The following is a 17,289-nucleotide window of genomic DNA, read 5'->3' as shown; positions in this document are numbered from 1 at the left end:
GGCAATCCAATAAACGGAATGCCATAAATTCAACGCTAAATATATTATAAGGAAATTGGCGTCCATTCATTCATTCTCAGCAGTATTTTAGCATACACCCTAGTCTTATCCAAGAATCAGCTTTACACCAAAACCGAGAGCCAGCAATCAGTCGGCCAATCATCAAGAATATCCCTTTACTACACCTCCCCGCTTTCGCTGGCAGGTACGATGATGCCGTTTTAAACCAGGTGTTATTCCTTTTTAGGCCTCTCCTTTTCTTATTTGCGGGGCCAAAGCATCGTCCCTTTCCAGCTTGGCTAACTTCCAATGGGTCTTTGGATCCGTTTGCAAACCATTCCCGTATGAAAAACCACAGAGAGGATCTGAAGTCTTCGGGAGGGGCAGGGAGGATAAAAACAAATGACATGAAAACAAATATAAATTTGGGAGAAGACACCCCGACTCCGTGGTGGAGGAAGGGAGAGGGACCAAAAGTGAAAGGTCGCCGCCGGGGATCCCCGCATCCCCCAACGAAGACATTATCCGTGCCGACTGTCTTGTAAGCCAGTAAAAATAATGCTCCGAGCCCAGAAGTAAACCGACTCCCTTAAACCCTTAGTTAGAAAAGGGAGCAAGAGGCGCAGGGCTCTCTGAACCCCAGCCGGACTGTGAGGCAGAGGCACACTCTAAATTAGAGGCTACGATGTCGCCTCCAGCCGGACCCGCCCTACATCACTGTCCAGAGAGGTCGCCGTTCCCAGTTCCCAGACTCATGACCGATGCGCTCCGATCGGCTGGTCCTTCACCTCACCGTCCTCACTGTACCACCACTCGACTCCTGCGCTCCGGCAAACCTCAGCCAGGTACCGCAGAATCGCCCCAGCACTCCCAACATGGCGGCCAACTCCCTTTCGCACCCTTTGCCCGCTCTGGGCGCATCCGACATTGGTGCATTTTGGGCTTTGTAGTTCCGGCAATAACCTCAGTGTCCCGGTATACCCTACGGAGACTGCAATTCCCAGAATGCACCGTTCCTGAGCATGGCTATTGGGGCCTTTTGGCCAGAGGGATGATGTCATTGCAAAAACCCCACCGCATTCATTGTGCTACGGTCTATCCACACCCCCCCACCTCCCACCCCACCCCCCCTTGTTGCTGCTGGGCTTGCGATTGCGCTCGCTCCAGCTGAGCTAAGAGTAGCAGCAGCACCAGGGCAGGGACTGAGTCCAGTCCTTGGACTTAGGGCATCGCAGCACCTTCCTTGGCGTGCGTGACTCATTCGCACATCATTTCTGTTTATGCCTGGGGTGGGGAGAAAAATCCCAAACCAGGTGAGTTTCAGTGATTTATTCAAATGGTTCTACCAAGTTATTCCTCACGCTTAGTTCTCAAGGCTTTCTTTTGGGAAGGTGGGGGTGGGGGCGGATTGGGGATGTGCCCTCAGGCGCTGCCGAGGGAAAAAGCTCTGTGCAATTTGGGTCACTGCAAAGAACAACTCCAGCAATCTTCCCCCACCAGAGGACGGGCGCCTGCCAATTCCCTAGTCGCAACTCCTCTCAACCTCTTTGAGGCTGGAAGAGGGGGCTAGGCTGGGAAGGATGTTAGGAAGTGCTCTTGGAAAACAAGAGGAACGCCGAGGTGGGGGGCTGCGGTCCTGTCACATACGGCTCGAGTGCTGATGTTTGAGGAGTGATGCGTGAAGAGAAATGGAGACAGTGATTTACTGTAGTCGCACTACTTTAAAACATTTAATATGTCGCCTGGGCGAACACACACTCTTCATTTTTAAGACGAACGTGCTTCTTCTGAGTAGGTTAAGTTTTGTGAGCTTTATTTGATGTCTATGTGAATGTCTGTCGTTTGTCTAGCCTTTTCTGCTGATTTGAGGTGACAGTGTCCTTTAATGGTGCACTCCTTGGCCGTCAGAAACATTTCACGTGTCCGAGGAAGATTCTTTTAGGCTGCTTGAGGCAGCGTTTTTGTTAAGCGTTTCCCATTCTCCTGGCTGCAGAATTTCAGGATTGTTTGGAAGTGGGGTCAACAGATTTGTGCTTGTGTGATTGTTTTAAATTACATTGTAATTGGCTCCTTGCAACTGACAATGGTACCATAATAAGCCTCCGTTTCCTGAGACACAGTCACCAGTTAGGAGTAACGGTTTGGAAAAGGAGTCGATTAGGCACACCCGGTTCGTTTTAACTTGTTAGGGAAGGGGAAAGTTAGAAGCTCTGTTAACCTTCATTTGGCATTACTACAAGATACTCATGGGAAAGTAACCCTAGCCAGGCAAACCAAAGAGCATAGCAGTGGTTTTGTTTTTGTTTTTGTTTTGTTTTACGAACTGACACATTTAACTGGACAGAAGGCATTCTGACTTGTGTGATGTTGGCTCTCCTGTAAGAGTTACAGGGATGATTAGTGCAGTAAATATGTTACTTTAAGATAAACAGCTGGCTGGCTCCAGAACAGATGGGTCCAGTCTTAGTGGAGAGAGCTACAGCTTTGGAAATGAATGGTCCTGGGGTCAACCACACCCCCTCTTGGAATGTCAAAGGAAGGAGAAATGCCAGAGTATTTTATGTTTAACTCTAAAATGGCAAGCCTTTTTATTTTGGAGTCAGGCACGGGGGGAGAAAGGGGAAGAGTCATTTACTGCTGCCTTCTGCTGTGGAACCAGTTTTGTTCACTTTTAATTTAGACCCTTAGGATTCCAGAGGTGAAGCTGAGTGATATTTGGTTAAATGCTGCTTTTTACCAAATGCAAAGGACAAACTATTGTATGGGCTTTGTAGTAGGGTGATTTATTGGGATAGAGTGAGCAGCTTTTGGATTGTGGAAAAGATGAACTGTCTGCCTTTATCTTTCTCTACTTGTCTCTGTTGCTCACTCCCTGCCCTTCTGGGTGTCCTGTCCTTTTCCCCTCTACCTTCCTTTCCCCACCCCTCTATGTCTCTTGAAGTTCTTTCACTTTCTTTCCCTGTTTCTTCATTTGCAAGTGTCATTTTTCTTCTCTGTTTCAAGATCTTCTCCTTATTACAAGTATATCACATCTCTTTCTCTGAGTCTCTTTCCAGTCTCTGAACACCCTGCCCACCTCTTCTCCGCTACCTCCCCCAGGAACTCCAGGGTAGATGTGGACTGCTTGAATATTTATTTGACAGAGTCCTCTCTGAAGAGACTTGCCTTTTCCTTTTCTTGCAGTTGCTCCTTGGCAGGATGAACAGCAATAGACCTGACCCCCTGTCCTGCTTTGTGGTTTCTGTGACAGACATAATTTGACCCCAGCACATGTGGACAATGAAATGTTGCATTTGAGCTCATGGTACTTTTCTTTTCACTGGCACCTGTATTAAGAATTGTCAATGTGTCAGCAAGGTTTTTGTTTGTTTGTTTGTTTGTTTGTTTTTATGCTTTACATGAAATGTTCTCATAATTCCCAAAGAAAAAGTTATTGTCAAATAGCACATATTCCATTAATACTTTTTTTCCCCCTTATCCATGCCCTAGTGACTGATAGGAAGGCTGTCTTTTCCCTTCCCTTCCTGTTCCCTGTTGACTGCTAAGAAGTAAACCAGGTGTCCAAACTGCCTATTTGTTTTCTGAAGATATTTGGTGGTAATGGTGAAGGGGTGGGGGAACAGCTTTTCCTCCTGTTGTTTCTTCTTTGTAGATGAAAGAAGTTTGTCATTTTATACCCCTCTCTTAAGGAGAAGGGGCTGGTGGTGATTATGCTTGTTTAACAGCAGTGCTTCTACAGGTGTAGAAAGTCTAACTGCAGTCTATCTGGAGGTAACTGTGTGACAGGGATATTCAGAAGGTGTCATCCGCGACCTCTCTCTCACCACCTTCTCATTCCTGTTGTCTTCTTCTGAAATGTTCCCTCACCCATCCAGGCTTTTTAGAGTTTCAGGGAGGAGATATGAACTGAATGGAGGGCTATATTTGCCCCTGTCACTGCTGTCTCTGTAATCCTGGAACCATGCATTTCTTTCTGCCTCAGTTTACATATCTGCAAAGGGATAATGATCCTTTCCTCTTTGTTTACTTGGCCTGATGTTATAGCCCTCTGTAATTGGCTCCAACCTATCATTCTCACAAAAAAGTAGTAATTGAGCAGCTACTATGTGTTAAGCACTATGTTTATGTTTGAAGAGACAGAAGACAGACACTTTCCCTGCCCTCATGGAGCTTAAATTCTAGTAGGGAAGACAATCCTTGAACATCAATGCTATTTACAAAAGGGGATGCTACTCCAAGGTGAAATGGAAAGACCTAACATGAGGCTGTCCCCTTCTGTGAGGGAATTAGGGGAGATCTGTAAGAAGTGACATGTCAACTTGAAGAGTGAGTGGGAGAAATTCAGGATGGTGATGGGAGGTGCCTTAACGAGGAGAAAGTGGGTTTCAGGCCAAGGTTACAAAGGGAAGAGTGTAAGTATGAGGATTTGAAAAAAGGGCAGCCAATATATGGAGGTAGTGGAAGGGGAGAGAGACCAGAGTGAATAACGACAAGGCTAGAGAGGTGGGTAGAGGCTAGAGGTGTACAACTTTCTAAGCTAAAGGTGAATTTTGGTCTTTATCCTAAGGGCAATGAGAACCTATTAAAGGACTTCAATTAGCTAAATGAATGACTTATTTAGATAAATATTTAAAACATCACCCTGGCTGTTAAGTGAAGGGTGAAGGGAACGGAGGAGGGAGTTGACCAAAGTGAAAGTGGAGAGGCCGACAGCAAGTCGTTGTAGTATAGGTGAGGGATGATGGTGGCTTAGATCTAGGGTGGTGGCAGAGGGCTTAGAGAGAAGGGATTCGAGAAGCACTAAATCTGAAAATTATAATTGGTAAGATTTGTTGATTGATTGGATATGGGAGACAAGCATGACTTAAGTTTTGGCTTGAGCAACTGATTTTACTGTTTACAGAAAAAGGGAATATTTGATGAGGACCAGAGTTATTTGTTTGTTTGTTGCAGACAGGGGGTACTTTTAGACATGCTGAGTTTAGGTTCCTGAAAGATGTGTAAGACCTCCCCCTCACTTTTATCCATGTGTAGACTGAGGTATGGTGAAGTAGACGAGAGCTCTGGATGGACTTTATAAGACCAGGCACTACTTATTTTTGAAGCTATATGATGTTGGACACACATCACATTCTTTCTCTGAGCTTGAGTTTCCTTGACTAGAAAATATATTTATTCTACAAATTCTTACTGATTCCCAGCTATATGGTAGGCACTGTACTAGGGATACAACATTGATTAAGAGTGTCTGTTTTGGAGAAATTTTAATCACACACAGAGGTATGTACTTAGTGCTAGGAGAGCACATCGTTAGAGAAGTATTGATTCTTTCTAGGGGCTGGGGATGTGTGTGCGAGAGGGCCCACAAAATGTCAGGCTACCATTGACCTGAGACATGATGGCAAGAAAGAGCTCACTAGACTGTTCCCAGTGCCTTGCACGAATTGGGGACTCCGTAAATGTTTGTCCACTGAGTGATCTAACCTAAGTCATCAAGGGCCCATTCAAAAGCACAACACACTGGAAGAGAGCAATTAGTAATGCAAATGTCAAATGTCAAATACTTTAAACAAATCCATTAGCATCTCTTTCAGAGACCTGCAGTCTATGAGATGTTTTGTGGATGACTTTTAGGGAATTCAGAAATATTTCAGATCTGGTTTCTTTATGGGCTGAGCTTCCTTTATTCAAATTAGTTTCCCCTAAATCATTCTAATAGTTTGCTGTTCCCTAAATCAATGATTCTCAGACTTTTTAATTGTACAGACAAGTAAAATAATAAAAAATGAAATAAAATTGGATTTTTGACAATGCTTATTTTTTAAGGCTATGCATACTTTAAAAATGTTTCCTTTCACTTTCATCTCATAAAATAGAGGACATTTAATATAAAAAATCATAGGAAGAGCATACTTTTAGAATTAACACGTGTTTAGCTTTATGAAAAACTCTCTACATTGTCTTTATTTTTCTGATTTTGTTGCTGAGTAGTAAAACAAACCAAACCAACAAAACACCAGAATGTTACAATAATTTAGAGAACAATTATGCTAAATTATTATTTTCTTGGCTATTGTAGAAATGTCACCCATCTCCAAAGAACATTTCCGAATAGGGAGGAATTCTATATGGACCACAGATAATTTATTTTCAGTTTCTTCCCCAGAGGTACTCAACCCGTGAAAACTAGGTAAGCATCCTCAAGATTAGCCTAAGGTAAGGGTTCTTAACTTGTCCTTGGAATGTCCTCAGGGAGACTAGGAACCCCTGAAATCATATACTAAATCATGTGTATGTTCACTTGTATATTAACACTCTCCCTGGAGTTCATATGTGCTTGCACACGTTTTCTCAGAAAAGGGTATGTGTGTTCTATCACTAAGTGCATGTCCTTGGGCAAGTTACTTAAACTCTTTGAACCTCTGCTTCTTTGCAGGATTGTTGTGAGGTTTAAATGGGAAAATGTGTTTTAAATGCCTGGCACTATGTATATCTGGTGCTCATGGTAGCTGTTCTTCACAGTATCTTTATTTATTGTTTTCAATATCATATTTATTGAGTGATGGCTTGCTTAGTTTCCACAGAGACAAAATGAGGAAAAAACTTAGAGCAACAATGAGACAACCTGATGTTTGGGAAGAACACAACATCACCAGTGTAGAATTCTTGCCATTAATGTTTAACCTGAATTTCATCATGAGGAAACAATCAGACAAATCCAGATTGTGTAACATACTGCAAAACAGCTGGCCTGTGATCTTCAAAAATGTCAATGTCATGAAAGACAAACAAAACAAAACAACAGATATGGGGGCTGATCCAGATGAAAGGAGACTGAAGAGATAGGACAACCAAATGCAGCATAAGATCCTGAACTTAAGAAAAAAAAGCTATAAAGGAAATTTGGGGGACAAGTGGGGAAATTTTAATGGGAGTTGCACATTAGATAATAAGTTACAGTGTTATTGTTGTAATAATGATTTTGTCCATTTAGCAGAGCATGTTGTGGATATTGGTATATAGATCAGCTGCCTTTCCTGAATGTGGTCTTTGGGAATGTTGCAGCAAAGTTCAAAATATCAAAGGTTGCTTCAGAAGGTAGTGCAAATATTTAATCAGCCCAAGGACTGGAATACCATTTGTCAGGAATATTGTAGATGATCTTTCATGTTCTTTCTAAATGGATTTTATCATTCTATGGGAGTTCAAACTTCTATAGCTGGCACTCTACCCTTGCTAATACTGGACATAATATTGCTGGTGGAATGGTAGCTCTTTTCAAAGTGAAAAGGACAGGATTGGTAAGTGTACAGAGGTTGGAGACTATGCCCCACCCCAAGTATCTTCTCCTTCTAGTAGCATATAAATAAATATCTTAAATTTTTTGATTCTTGAAATAAAATAAGATTAATCAAAATTCATTACAGAATACACAATGAGCTACATATTGAAGTCCTCCTTAATTCCACCCCACAAAGATAATCAACTGTTGAGAGTTTGATGTGTGTTCTGTCGTTTTTTCATGTATATACTACTAATGGTATTATAATACATGTTATTCTGTAGCTTTCACTTAATATATTTTGGGCAGTTTCTCCATGTTTTGCATATTGCTTTAACTTACCTTTCTTAACAGCTGTTGGAAACTGTGCTGCAGTGAGCCTTTGTGTATACAATTTTTTTGTGATATACTCATGGGTATATTTTTGTAGGATACAATTCTAGGAGTAGAATTGCTAAGTCAAAGGGTATGAACAGTTTCCCTTTAATTGCCCCTTAATTTAAATTCTTATCAACAGTGTTTGAGAATGCCATTTCTACATTCCTTTGCCAACTCCATTAGCCACATGGGCTAAACTCTTACTAAGGGGAGGGAGGAAATTGTGGAGGTTGGATAGAAAGTGGGCAAAAATGGAACCACAGAGTCCTTGCTGGTTTTTCTGATGGCTGTTATAAAAGTTGTTGTGTAAATAATGAGGAAATCTCTGGAAGAAAGAAAGAAAATACATTATCCCTGCCTGCAACTCAGCATGATGTTTAAAAAGTGAACTGAAACTATGAAGCAACTAAGAGGTTTCCCCAGAAAATTTTGCAGGAAACTTTTGGTTTTGAGTTCATTAAATGTGGACATCATCAACCCTGAGATGAAAATCACTTCTTCTGCTCACTTCCTCTACACATCTTAGCCATAGAACCACACTGGAAAGGGGAATTTAAGCTCTGCTCTTTAAATATCTGCAGCAAGTTGTTAAAAGGCTCCAGTGTTCGTCTTTCTGAATTTCAATAGAAACCACTTTCCAAGGGCAGATTTTTGGCATTTGTCTGTAGAAAAGCAGGTATGACTTTAGGAGTAGCCACCAGTGACTCATTCTTCTCTTGCAGGGACCCTGGGGAAGATATTGTTGAGAATCAGGAGCCATGAATTATTTCTATTCTTTTAGCCATTGTGACTGGGTGGAGTAAATATAAATTTGAGCTGTGTGCTACCATGGGCAATTTGGGTTTTCAAGCCTCAGTTTTGTCATCTATAAAATGGGGATTATTATGAGGATCAAATGAGATAATGTGTTTAAAAGGGCTTTGGCTAATTTACATGCACATATAAAGGAATGTTAAAATGCTGCTGTCGCTGACTGAGCTAGCTATAAATATCTTTCCTTTAATTCCAATGACAATTGTAGCCTGAAAGACTTTTTAGGCATTCTGCCTCATAATGCCTTATCGATACTTCTTCAACCAATGTTTTGTGAGCATAAGCTAAATGCGAGGACCTGTGCAGGGTATTCTATAGGAAAACAAAAGTGGAGCCACTCAGGAGCTTTACTTCTTCCCCACTGAATAGGAGATTAACATCCTTTATTAAGGGGCTTCATCCATGGTGTGTTGTGTATTCTCTCTCATTCTCTCAATCCTAGGTGGTTGCTATTAGCTCCGTTTTTACATACAAATTAGGAAACAATTCTTAGTCATGTTAAATAACTAGTTTTTTAAAAAAGTTACCCGGCTAAAAAAAAAAAATCACAGAGTTGGATTGGGACCTTACGTAGGTTTTCTGGAACCCAAACCACACTGCTTCTCTACTTGCTTCATGTTTTTGCCTTGCTCTCTGAGTCAGCATGTGCACTTGCTGGCATCTACTTTCATATGGTTCATACTACCTAATATAGAGCCAGGCACAGGGGGAGAAGTTTTCTGTATACCTGTTGACTTAGCTGGAGACGAAATTTACTAACTGTTATAGGGTCACTGGATGCCAGCTGGTTTACATATTCTATTTGATCCACCCCCCCGACTTATTTTGAAAATTTTCATGCCTACAGAAAAATCACAAGAACAGTACAGAGAATACCTTACTCTAGATTCATTTGCTTTCCCTTTCTCTTTCTACACACACACACACACACACACACACACACACACACACACACACATATTTTCTTTTTGTTAAACCATTTGAAAGTGAATTTCAGGGGGCGGGGCAAGATGGCAAACTGGTGAGCTGTATGTTTTAGTTACTCCTCCAGGAAAGTAGGTAGAAAGCCAGGAACTGCGTGGACTGGACACCACAGAGCAATCTGACTTTGGGCATACTTCATACAACACTCATGAAAACGTCGAACTGCTGAGATCAGCGAAATCTGTAAGTTTTTGCGGCCAGGGGACCCGCGCCCCTCCCTGCCAGGCTCAGTCCCATGGGAGGAGGGGCTGTCAGCTCCGGGAAGGAGAAGGGAGAACTGCAGTGGCAGCCCTTATCGGAAACTCATTCTACTGATCCAAACTCCAACCATAGATAGACTGAGACCAGACACCAGAGAATCTGAGAGCACCAGCCCAGCAGAGAGGAGACAGACATAGAAAAAAACAGCATGAAAAACTCCAAAATAAAAGCGGAGGATTTTTGGAGTTCTGGTGAACATAGAAAGGGGAAGGGCAGAGCTCAGGCCCTCAGGCTCATATGCAAATCCCGAAGAAAAGCTGATCTCTCTGCCCTGTGGACCTTTCCTTAATGGCCCTAATTGCTTTGTCTCTTAGCATTTCAATAACCCGTTAGATCTGTGAGGAGGGCCCTTTTTTTTTTTTTTTTTTAATCCTTTTTTCTTTTTGTAAAACAATTACTCTAAGAAGCCAAACAGAAAGCTTCAAAGACTTGCAATTTGGGCAGGTCAAGACAAGAGCAGAACTAAGAGAGCTCTGAGACAAAAGGCAATAATCCAGTGGCTGAGAAATTTCACTAAACACCACAACTTCCCAAGAAAAGGGGGGTGTCCGCTCACAGCCATCATCCTGGTGGACAGGAAACACTCCTGCCTGTCGCCAGCCCCATAGCCCAGAGCTGCCCCACACAACCCAGTGTGACGGAAGTGCTTCAAATAACAGGCACACTCCACAAAACTGGGCGTGGACATTAGCCTTCCCTGCAACCTCAGCTGATTGTCCCAGAGTTAGGAAGGTGGAGCAGTGTGAATTAACAAAGCCCCATTCAGCCATCATTTCAGCAGACTGGGAGCCTCCCTACACAGCCCAGCAGCCCAGAACCGCCCGGGGGGGATGGCATTCACCTGTGACCTAGCACAGTCATCCCTCAACAGAGGACCAGGGGGTGCACGACCTGGAAGAGGGACCCACTTACAAGTCTCAGGAGCCATATGCCAATACCAAGGACTTGTGGGTCAGTGGCAGAGACAAACTGTGGCAGGACTGAACTGAAGGATTAGACTATTGCAGCAGCTTTAAAACTCCAGGATCACCAGGGAGATTTGATTGTTAGAGCCATCCCCCCTCCCTGACTGTCCAGAAACACGCCCCATATACAGGGTGGGCAACACCAACTACGCACGCAAGCTTGGTACACCAATTGGACCCCACAAGACTCACTCCCTGTCCTAGTTTGCTAATGCTGCAGAATGCAAAACACCAGAGATGGATAAGCTTTTATAAAATGGGGGTTTATTTACAATTACAGTCTTAAGGCCACAAAGCATCCAAGGTAACACATCAGCAATCGGGTACCCTCACCGGAGGATGGGCAATGGCCTCCGGAAAACCTCTGTTAGCTAGGAAGGCAGCTGGCATCTGTTCCAAAGCTCTGGCCTCAAAACGGCTTTCTCCCAGGAAGTTCCTTTCTAGCAAGCTTGCTTCTCTTCAAAACATCACTCCCAGCTGCACTCTCTTTTCTCCCCCCAAGTTAGCTCATTTATATAGCTCCACCGATCAAGGCCCACCCCGAATGGGTGGGGCCACGCCTCCATGGGAACATCTCATCAAAATTATCACCGACGGCTGGGTGGGGCACACTCCAAGCAAATCTAACCAACACCAAAACTTCTGCCCCACACAAGACTACAAAGATAATGGCATTTGGGGGACACAATACATTCAAACTGGCACACTCCCCCACTCACCACAAAGGCAAAGCAGGGGAGAGCTGGCTTGTGGAGAACAGGTGGCTCGTGGACGCCACCTGCTGGTTAGTTAGAGAAAGTGTACTCCACGAAGCTGTATATCTGATAAATTAGAGATAAGGACTTCAATTGGTCTACACATCCTAAAAGAACCCTATCAAGTTCCGCAAATGCCAAGAGGCCAAAAACAACAGAAAATTATAAAGCATATGAAAAAACCAGACGATGTGGATAACCCAAGCCCAAGCACCCAAATCAAAAGATCAGAAGAGACACAACACCTGGAGTAGCTACTCAAAGAACTAAAGATGAACAATGAGACCATAGTACAGAATACAAAGGATATCAAGAAGACCTTAGAAGAGCATAAAGAAGACATTGCAAGACTAAATAAAAAAATAGATGATCTTATGGAAATTAAAGAAACTGTTGACCAAATTAAAAAGATTCTGGACACTCATAGTACAAGACTAGAGGAAGTTGAACAACGAATCAGTGACCTGGAAGATGACAGAATGGAAAATGAAAGCATAAAAGAAAGAATGGGGAAAAAAATTGAAAAAATCGAAACGGACCTCAGGGATATGATAGATAATATAAAACGTCCTAATATAAGACTCATTGGTGTTCCAGAAGGGGAAGAAAAGGGTAAAGGTCTAGGAAGAGTATTCAAAGAAATTGTTGGGGAAAACTTCCCAAATCTTCTGAACAACATAAATACACAAATCATAAATGCTCAGCGAACTCCAAATAGAATAAATCCAAATAAACCCACTCTGAGACATATTCTGATCACACTGTCAAACACGGAAGAGAAGGAGCAAGTTCTGAAAGCAGCAAGAGAAAAGCAATTCACCACATACAAAGGAAACAGCATAAGACTAAGTAGTGACTACTCAGCAGCCACTATGGAGGCAAGAAGGCAGTGGCATGATATATTCAAAATTCTGAGTGAGAAAAATTTCCAACCAAGAATACTTTATCCAGCAAAGCTCTCCTTCAAATTTGAAGGAGAGCTTAAATTTTTCACAGACAAACAAATGCTGAGAGAATTTGCTAACAAGAGACCTGCCCTACTGGAGATACTAAAGGAAGCCCTACAGACAGAGAAACAAAGAAAGGACAGAGAGACCTGGAGAAAGGTTCAGTACTAAAGAGATTCGGTATGGGTACAATAAAGGATATTAATAGAGAGAGGGGAAAAATATATATAACAAACATAAACCAAAGGATAAGATGGCTGATTCAAGAAATGCCTTCACGGTTATAACGTTGAATGTAAATGGATTAAACTCCCCAATTAAAAGATATAGATTCGCAGAATGGATCAAAAAAAAAATGAACCATCAATATGTTGCATACAAGAGACTCATCTTAGACACAGGGACACAAAGAAATTGACAGTGAAAGGATGGAAAAAAAATATTTCATGCAAGCTACAGCCAAAAGAAAGCAGGTGTAGCAATATTAATCTCAGATAAAATAGACTTTAAATGCAGGGATGTTTTGAGAGACAAAGAAGGCCACTACATATTAATAAAAGGGGCAATTCAACAAGAAGAAATAACAATCATAAATGTCTATGCACCCAATCAAGGTGCCACAAAATACATGAGAGAAACGCTGGCAAAACTAAAGGAAGCAATTGATGTTTCCACAATAATTGTGGGAGACTTCAACACATCACTCTCTCCTATAGATAGATCAACCAGACAGGACCAATAAGGAAATTGAAAACCTAAACAATCTGATAAATGAATTAGATTTAACAGACATATACAGAACATTACATCCCAAATCACCAGGATACACATACTTTTCTAGTGCTCATGGAACTTTCTCCAGAATAAATCATATGCTGGGACATAAAACAAGCCTCAGTAAATTTAAAAAGATTGAAATTATTCAAAGCACATTCTCTGACCACAGTGGAATACAATTAGAAGTCAATAACCATCAGAGACTTAGAAACTTCACAAATGCCTGGAGGTTAAACAACACACTCCTAAACAATCAGTGGGTTAAAGAAGAAATAGCAAGAGAAATTGCTAAATATATAGAGACGAACGAAAATGAGAACACAACATACGAAAACCTATGGGATGCAGCAAAAGCAGTGCTGAGGGGGAAATTTATAGCACTAAACACATATATTAAAAAGGAAGAAAGAGCCAAAATCAAAGAACTAATGGATCAACTGAAGAAGCTAGAAAATGAACAGCAAACCAATCCTAAACCAAGTAGAAGAAAAGAAATAACAAGGATTAAAGCAGAAATAAATGACATAGAGAACAAAAAAACAATAGAGAGGATAAATATCACCAAAAGTTGGTTCTTTGAGAAGATCAACAAGATTGACAAGCCCCTAGCTAGACTGACAAAATCAAAAAGAGAGAAGACCCATATAAACAAAATAATGAATGAAAAAGGTGACATAACTGCAGATCCTGAAGAAATTGAAAAAATTATAAGAGGATACTATGAACAACTGTATGGCAACAAACTGGATAATGTAGAGGAAATGGACAATTTCCTGGAAACATATGAACAACCTAGACTGACCAGAGAAGAAATAGAAGACCTCAACCAACCCATCACAAGCAAAGAGATCCAATCAGTCATCAAAAATCTTCCCACAAATAAATGCCCATGGCCAGATGGCTTCACAGGGGAATTCTACCAAACTTTCCAGAAAGAACTGACACCAGTCTTACTCAAACTCTTTCAAAACCTTGAAGAAAATGGAACACTACCTAACTCATTTTATGAAGCTAACGTCAATCTAATACCAAAACCAGGCAAAGATGCTACGAAAAAGGAAAACTACAGGCCAATCTCCCTAATGAATATAGATGCAAAAATCCTCAACAAAATACTTGCAAATCGAATCCAAAGACACATTAAAAAAATCATACACCATGACCAACTGGGGTTCATTCCAGACATGCAAGGATGGTTCAACATAAGAAAATCAATCAACGTATTACAACACATTAAAAATTCAAAAGGGAAAAATCAAATGATCATCTCAATAGATGCTGAAAAAGCATTTGACAAAATCCAACATCCGTTTTTGATAAAAACACTTCAAAAGGTAGGAATTGAAGGAAACTTCCTCAATATGATAAAGAGCATATATGAAAAACCCACAGCCAGCATAGTACTCAATGGTGAGAGACTGAAAGCCTTCCCTCTAAGATCAGGAACAAGACAAGGATGCCCGCTGTCACCACTGTTATTCAACATTGTGCTGGAAGTGCTAGCCAGGGCAATCCGGCAAGACAAAGAAATAAAAGGCATCCAAATTGGAAAAGAAGAAGTAAAACTGTCATTGTTTGCAGACGATATGATCTTATATCTGGAAAACCCTGAGAAATCGACGATACAGCTACTAGAGCTAATAAACAAATTTAGCAAAGTAGCGGGATACAAAATTAATGCACATAAGTCAGTAATGTTTCTATATGCTAGAAATGAACAAACTGAAGAGATACTCAAGAAAAAGATACCATTTTCAATAGCAACTAAAAAAATCAAGTACCTAGGAATAAACTTAACCAAAGATGTAAAAGACCTATACAAAGAAAACTACGTAACTCTACTAAAAGAAATAGAAGGGGACCTTAAAAGATGGAAAAATATTCCATGTTCATGGTTAGGAAGGCTAAATGTCCTTAAGATGTCAATTCTACCCAAATTCATCTACAGATTCAATCCAATCCCAATCAAAATTCCAACAACCTACTTTGCAGACTTGGAAAAGCTAGTTATCAAATTTATTTGGAAAGCGAAGATGCCTCGAATTGCTAAAGACACTCTAAAAAAGAAAAACAAAGTGGGAGGACTTACACTCCCTGACTTTGAAGCTTATTATAAAGCCACAGTTGTCAAAACAGCATGGTACTGGCACAAAGATAGACATATATATCAATGGAATCAAATTGAGAATTCAGAGATAGACCCTCAGATCTATGGCCGACTGATCTTTGATAAGGCCCCCAAAGTCACTGAACTGAGTCATAATGGTCTATTCAACAAATGGGGCTGGGAGAGTTGGCTATCCATATCCAAAAGAATGAAAGAGGACCCCTACCTCACCCCCTACACAAAAATTAACTCAAAATGGACCAAAGATCTCAATATAAAAGAAAGTACCATAAAACTCCTAGAAGATAATGTAGGAAAATATCTTCAAGACATTGTATTAGGTGGCCACTTCCTAGACTTTACACCCAAAGCACAAGCAACAAAAGAGAAAATAGATAAATGGGAACTCCTCAAGCTTAGAAGTTTCTGCACCTCAAAGGAATTTCTCAAAAAGGTGAAGAGGCAGCCAACTCAATGGGAAAAAATTTTTGGAAACCATGTATCTGACAAAAGACTGATATCTTGCATATATAAAGAAATCCTACAACTCAATGACAATAGTATAATCAGCCCAAGTATAAAATGGGCAAAAGATATGAAACGACAGTTCTCTGAAGAGGATATACAAATGGCCAAGAAATACATGAAAAAATGTTCAGCTTCACTAGCTATTAGAGAGATGCAAATTAAGACCACAATGAGATACCATCTAACACCTATTAGAGTGGCTGCCATTAAACAAACAGGAAACTACAAATGCTGGAGGGGATGTGGAGAAACTGGAACTCTTATTCATTGTTGGTGGGACTGTATAATGGTTCAGCCACTCTGGAAGTCAGTCTGGCAGTTCCTTAGAAAACTAGATATAGAGTTACCATTCGATCCAGCGATTGCACTTCTCGGTATATACCCAGAAGATCGGAAAGCAGTGACACGAACAGATATCTGCACGCCAATGTTCATAGCAGCATTATTCACAATTGCTAAGAGATGGAAACAACCCAAATGTCCTTCAAGAGATGAGTGGATAAATAAAATGTGGTATATACACACGATGGAATACTACGCGGCAGTAAGAAGGAACGATCTCGTGAAACATATGACAACATGGATGAACCTTGAAGACATAATGCTGAGCGAAATAAGCCAGGCACAGAAAGAGAAATATTATATGCTACCACTAATGTGAACTTTGAAAAATGTAAAACGAATGGTTTATAATTTAGAATGTAGGGGAACTAGCAATAGAGAGCAATTAAGGAAAGGGAACAGTAATCCAAGAAGAACAGATATGCTATTTAAAGTTCTGGGGATGCCCAGGAATGACTATGGTCTGTTAATTTCTGATGGATATAGTAGGAGCAAGTTCACAGAAATGTTGCTGTATTATGTAACTTCCTTGGGGTAAAGTAGGAACAGGTTGGAAGTAAAGCAGTTATCTTAGATTAGTTGTCTTTTTCTTACTCCCTTGTTATGGTCTCTTTGAAATGTTCTTTTATTGTATGTTTTTCTTTCTTTTTTTTTTTTTTGTTTTGTTTTGTTTTTAATTTTTTTTCCCATACAGTTGATTTAAAAAGGAAGAACAGTTTAAAAAAAAACAAACAAACAAAAAAACCAGGAAAAAAATATGTAGTGCCCCCTTGAGGAGCCTGTGGAGAATGCAGGGGTATTCGCCTACCCCACCTCAATGGTTGCTAACATGACCACAGACATAGGGAATTGGTGGTTTGATGGGTTGAGCCCTCTACCATAGGTTTTACCCTTGGGAAGACAGTTGCTGCAAAGGAGAGGCTAGGCCTCCCTATAACTGTGCCTAAGAGCCTCCTCCTGAATGCCTCTTTGTTGCTCAGATGTGGCCCTCTCTCTCTGGCTAAGCCAACCTGAAAGGTGAAATCACTGCCCTCCCCCCTACGTGGGATCAGACACCCAGGGGACTGAATCTCCCTGGCAACGTGGAATATGACTCCTGGGGAGGAATGTAGACCTGGCATCGTGGGACGGAGAACATCTTCTTGACCAA

The 17,289-nt window shown here is 41.2% G+C and overlaps 1 protein-coding gene across 4 annotated transcripts in view; it reads left to right on the top strand.

The window, feature by feature from the left end:
* The first annotated feature begins 1,160 nt into the window (after window positions 1-1,160).
* RAB30 (RAB30, member RAS oncogene family) overlaps window positions 1,161-17,289 on the top strand; it is a 95,518-nt gene continuing 79,389 nt past the window's right edge. For 2 of the 4 annotated variants that reach the window (XM_037840878.1, XM_037840877.1), the window contains exon 1: window positions 1,161-1,313. The gene's annotated coding sequence lies outside the window, so the exon portion shown is untranslated. Of the gene's footprint in view, window positions 1,314-1,422; window positions 1,792-6,172; window positions 6,191-17,289 lie in introns of those variants that run through there. The other 2 variants (XM_037840880.1, XM_037840879.1) reach the window with 2 other exon arrangements.

The sequence above is a fragment of the Choloepus didactylus genome, chromosome 6 (assembly GCF_015220235.1).
Source record: "Choloepus didactylus isolate mChoDid1 chromosome 6, mChoDid1.pri, whole genome shotgun sequence".
Lineage (NCBI taxonomy): Eukaryota > Metazoa > Chordata > Mammalia > Pilosa > Megalonychidae > Choloepus > Choloepus didactylus.
The sequence above is the reverse complement of the archived record's forward strand: the minus strand, read 5'-3'. Positions and strand labels throughout refer to the sequence as shown.